Below are 6,000 nucleotides of genomic sequence, written 5' to 3' on the forward strand. Positions count from 1 at the left end.
TGACTTAAATCTTAACTCCTAATCAAATCCAGTAAACTGGTACCGCAAATAACATTTCTTACACTGGCAAGTAGGCAGAAGAAGTGTTGCAAATAATAATTGGTATTGTCTCTCTTATCTCTGCTTCAGCATCATTCTCTTAAGGAGTCCTTTTCTCCAAAGCATTAGTTGGTGGGTAATTGACGGAAACATTTGCCAAAGATTGCTGGTGGGGACGTAATTATAATGCTGTTGTTCTGCAGTGAAAAATCCTATACTGTATGCTTAAAATGATGCAGCAATGCTGTGCTTTTTAAATCACTGTGCCCATTCGTATACTTAACAGATCACCTCAGGATTTGGGTTAAATTGGTTTCCTAAGTGCAAGTGAGAGGCAGAGTAAATGCTACATGTGACTCTGTTGGGTGGGTTCATTTACCTGAAACTTTTATCCTCCAGCCCCCCACCTGGTAAAAAAAAATATGTCATTTTCAGATTAGCTTCACTAAAAAGTCAGAATCAAAGCAGTTTTGAAACTGGCTAATAAGAATTATCATTGTCTAATTTCTGAATGGATAAAAAGCATGGATTCAACTTAGAACATCAATCTATTAGCTCTACAGTATAGTATATTTTAATAAAATGTAAAAATCCTCCAAGAAAGATTCACATTCTTTTTTATTTTTTAAACAATTTCATGAATCGATCTCTCATTTTGTCTGTGCTACAGAACATCTCTTCTGGCCTATTTCCAGAAGTACCTTTACCCGCTGAGAATTGCCTGGATGACAGTTAAAGGTCACAGCAATGAATTGTGTACTTTCTCCTGTTGCAATTCTACTTGAACAGAAAAAATTCAACATCAGTTTAGGATTAAAACAATTTTATAGTCAACTGTCTCTTTTCGTAGTTGGAGTGAAATAAAGAGTCTGTTTCACCCTTGTAACACTAACAGATGCAACTTTAATCTGACAAGATTAGGCTTCTAAAATCTCATATTAGCTTCAATTGAACTTTGATTTTCTTTGTAATGTGCATTTTTTTTCTCCTCCCTCTTATCTTGGTATCACATAAGAAATGTAACTCCTCACAGCCAGTTTGCACAAAAAAGAACAATTTCATCATCCAATACATCTTTTACCAGTGCATATAGCCATTATTGTTTGAATATTCTGTTCTGTTCACACACAGTTTCCCTTTTGTCACTTCATTGGCTCTTCGCAGCCATGTTGCTTATTGCTACTGCCCAGACGGCATAAAAGTTTTCCTCCTCATGCTTACTTTTAAAGTGTGTCTCACTTATTCACACATTACGACAGATGAAGTTTGTATTTAACTATCCTGTCCAAGAACAAGAATCAAACAGGGCCTTGAAGTTTTTTCAATATGTTTCCCTTTAAAACCACCAACTTTAGAGTGCTGGATATGAATTTTACCATTACCCACTCAACCATAACCGGCTCAGTTATGGTTGAGGTGCAAACACACCCTCCATTTCTGCTACCTGTATGACCCCTTCACTTTTCCAATGGTTATAATCAGTCTGACAGAGAGAGGTATCCCAATCCTTGTGGTTTTTAGTATAACAATGACCATCAGTGGGACCCTTTGTGAGGTGCCTTGAGACGACATTGTTGTAAATAAGCGCCGTTTAACTAAATAATCTGAACTGAAAATATCTGTGTAGTTATGCTGCTATAGGCTTAGGCTGCTGGAGGACATAACGACCACTTTCACCCTCTTCGCTACATTCTCACACTACTCTCCAATTTTGCATTATTTGCTGTTATTTCAGCTTTTAACCTTGTTCTCTCTTTTCTCTTCCTAGAAGCTACACCTGGCCTGGCTCTGTGTCTGCCTGTGACACCTTTCTGGAGAGGGGAATCGTCCGACCTTCTGCTGGCAACAACTTAATGCTCACCCTCTATCGATGATCCACATAGCCCTGTCTTTTAATGTTTAACCCTTTCTCTCTCCTAGACATGGAAATTGACTGAGCTTTTACTGTAACTAATTATATGTGCTCTCTTTCAGACTCTAACCTTGAAAACTGGCTCAGAGTTTATCTGTTCTTTCTTTCTAGGTGAAACGACTAAAGGAGCTACATCCATTAACATTTACTTTTCCTTCCCATAGAAACTACTTCTGGATCAGTGCATCTCTGTTCTTTTTGTGTCTCTGCTCTGTTCTTTCAAACCCCCAGTCGGTCGTGGCAGATGGCTGCTCACACTGAGCCTGGTTCTGCTAGAGGTTTCTTCCTGTTAAAAGGGAGTTTTTCCTCTCCGCTGTCGCTACATGCATGCTCAGTATGAGGGATTGCAGCAAAGTCAACGTCAGTAACTGTCCACTGTCTCTACATGCTCATCCGGGAGGAGGGAATGCTGCAAGTCACTGACTGGATGCAATCTGCTGGGTTTCCTTAGATAGAAAAACTTTTTATCCAACTTGAATAAAAAGCTAACTCCGACTGCACTGTTCACTTGTTAGGATTAATTGGAATGTATGTACCTGACTGTTGTGAAGTGCCTTGAGACAACATGTGTTGTGAATTGGCGCTATATAAATAAAACTGAATTGAATTTTAGGCAAAGGACCACCTTTTGTTGCAAATACAGCTGCAACCCTTTTGGGGTATGCCAGCCCAAGCGTAGTCAGATTGGATGGAGAGTGTTTATGAACATCAGCTGCTGTGCTATTTCATTGATAATTAAAGCATTTTTTTATCACAATATAGTCTGACTCAGCACTTCAACTGTGACAAACCTGCAGGTGATCATACAGCAGGTGATCATACAGCAGAAATGTATTTTTAAGTAAAACAGCACTTATGTTTCCTTGCCACTTTCTCAAACTACATAAATCTTATCAGATAAGCATTCACATTTTTATCATACTCACTGGACTTTGTTACAACCATTTGCAACAATGAGACCACTCCACATTTTCTTCTTTTTGTATAATATGAAAAATATCAGTCATATCTGTACAGATAGACAATAACATCACTGTCTCACTATATCAATGATGCCAAAAGCCTGTTACTTAAGCATTTGTGCTCAAGCCTCCCAAAACACACACACTTATGTATGTTATGTATAGTATATATATATATATCCTTGCTATGATCCTTCTTCATATTTATAGATTGCATATTGCAACAATTCTACCATCTTTTTCCTGCATTTAATAAAAAACAATAGCCAAGTTTTTCAAAGTAACAATGACCTCTTGTATCCCAACTTCCCACACCAGCATCTTGAGGCAATTTTGAACATTCACATGGTAAACTCCTCTGAGCTTTTTTGGATAAATGACCTGAGAGTTGATTATTTGAACCCTGCCACACAGCAGAAAGGTTCAGGGGTTATTTGTAAGGATGTGAGTATTTCAGCTACGTTTGTGATGGCTGAAGGTCTGAGACCCATGTCGACATTTGCTCCTAATAAAAACAGAGATTTAGCTTAGGGATCTTCTTATGGCAGCTCGATCATGAGCTTGTTGTGCTCTGAATCACTTGCTTTCTCTTCTGGTCTCTATGGGGCTGTTCACCACAGGCTTCTGCACTTAAGACAGTTACAAGTATATATTGAGACAGTGTAAGTGTCTGAAAATGTGAGTGTATGTTAACAAGACAAAACTGCAGAAGAAAAGAAAAAGTCTCCTCTTGGCTGATATGTGAATATTTTTGATGCACAAACTTGTCTATGAATTATTTTAATTGAATGAGAAACTTTCACCTTACATTTTTTGTTTTTTTTTAATCAGTAGATACACGCAGGTAAATTTGGTGGTGACCAGAAGCAGATGTACTCCAATTCGACTGACCCCAACTGGTGACCAGCCGCTTGGAAGCTAAACCAATAGCTAGAGACTAAAGGCCTTTACAACTTGCACAAGAACAGAGAAATCTGTCCTCTTTCTCATGGCTGCAAGAATAAAATTACATGAATAATTCTGTTCTTGCAGTCCTGGTATGAGATTTCATGTAGCTTGTTCTTGTTATGATCCTTAGATGTTTGAGTTTTGGGCTTCTTTCATGTCTCTGTTTTCTTCATTTCCCTGTTGTTTATTTTCTCTAGTGTTGCCATTTTAGTTTATTCCATTGTATACTTATTTTGTGTGTTCTTTGTACATTTAGATATTTCCTTAGGGTTTTATTTATCTCATTTCTGTCTTCCTCTACCTCAACAGTTCCACATCATCACTTGATTGCTCGCCTCTTTCTGCCACACATCCCTCTGTATATAAGCTATCTGGTTGTTCTACTCATTGCTGGATAACACTGTCTGATACTCTGCCCTTATAGAAGGAACCTCTCCTGGGTTCCTTCTGTAATTTGCTGTTTCATGTAGTATTAAAGTTTACTCAAAATGCTGCTTCCAAGTTCCTGTATGTGCTTTGGTCCAGCAAACAGCCTCTACCACTTGACAGAAATCTGTAGTGTGCATTTATACTACACTTACAAATGCAGCCAAGTGAAGGACCATTGGAAACTTCAGTTCTTGTGAGGTAAGTAATGACCTGGCCAGAAAGAACTTTGTGTTCTCTGTTCTTGTTGAGAGAGAACAGAACACAAAAAGAACAAGGTATCACAAAACAGAAGAGTAAACCTGGCTGGACAGGCGTGGTAAGGCATATTCGTCACTTCCTGTGTTCACTGTTGCACTCGGTGGATTGTTTGGTGTCTGAAGGCTCTCTTGTTTGATCTGATTCTCTCTACTGTGATACCTCTTACTTGTTCTAATACATAAGCACATTAAAACACATACTTTCTGTTGCTGCTTTTAACGTTCGGGGACTTTCCGTGTGTTACACGGTTTTTCTAGTAGTGGTAAGGGGTCGCTAGCTTAGCGTTAGCTTTAGCTCCACCATGGCTACCCGTTCAGCTGTTTTTCTCTCTGAGTCTCCTCTCTCCTGGTCTCTCTGTCAGATGTTCAGTTACTCCTCTGCCTCCTTTAGTAATAATGGTACGTGTAATGAATGTAGCATTTTTGTAGCTTTGGAGGGGGTGTGTCGGAATTGAAGGCCCGGCAACGCGCTGTTGAAAAACCAGCAAATAGCCGAGGCCCCTTAGCCAGCGCGGAGCCACCGAGGGTAGCTCCCTGTGGCAGTCCTTCAGCAGAGCCTGTGCAACCGGGGCCTCAGGCTGGCTGGGTGACGGTACGTAGAAAGCATAGTCCTAGATCCAGCCCACAGGTCACCACCAACCCGTCTGCGTTTCTAACAGATTTTCCCCGCCCAGGGACACACCCGCTGAGAAGCCAACTCTGGTAATTGGCAGCTCCATAGTCAGAAACGTGGCACTAGAGACACCAGCGTCCATAGTCAAATGTCTGCCAGGGGCCAGAACGGGCGACATCAAATCCTACCTGAAACTGATGGCTAAGGATAAGCGTAAATACAGTAAGATTGTTATTCACGCTGGCGGTAATGACACCCGGTTACGTCAATCGGAGGTCACCAAAGTTAGTGTTGCTTCGGTGTGTAAGTTTGCCAAAACAATGTCGGACTCTGTCATTTTCTCTGGTCCCCTCCCTGATCTGATCAGTGACGACATGTTTAGCCACATGCTGTCATTCAACCGCTGGCTGTCTAGGTGGTGTACAGAAAACGATTTGGGCTACATTGATAATTGGCGAACATTTTGGGGAAAACCTGGTCTGATCTGGAAAGACAGCATCCATCCCACTTTGGATGGAGCAGCTCTTCTTTCTAGGAATCTGGCCGAATTTATTAGTTCTCCAAACCTCTGACAACCCAGGGTTCAGACCAGGAAGCAGGGTCATAGTTTAACACTCCTCTCTGCAGCTTCTGTACTGCTACCCACCTATTTCCCTATTAAGACAGTGTCTCGCCCACGGCCATAATTGAATAGATTAAAAAATAATCTAAAAGGAGGAAATCAGGAAATTCTAATAAAAATAAACACAACTCAGACTGAAAAGAAAAATAAAACAATTAAATGAGGCTTACTGAACATAAGTGACCTGATTTGTGACAATCAGATTGATTTATTTTGCT

The sequence above is a fragment of the Girardinichthys multiradiatus genome, chromosome 20 (assembly GCF_021462225.1).
Source record: "Girardinichthys multiradiatus isolate DD_20200921_A chromosome 20, DD_fGirMul_XY1, whole genome shotgun sequence".
In the NCBI taxonomy this organism is placed as follows: Eukaryota; Metazoa; Chordata; class Actinopteri; order Cyprinodontiformes; family Goodeidae; genus Girardinichthys; species Girardinichthys multiradiatus.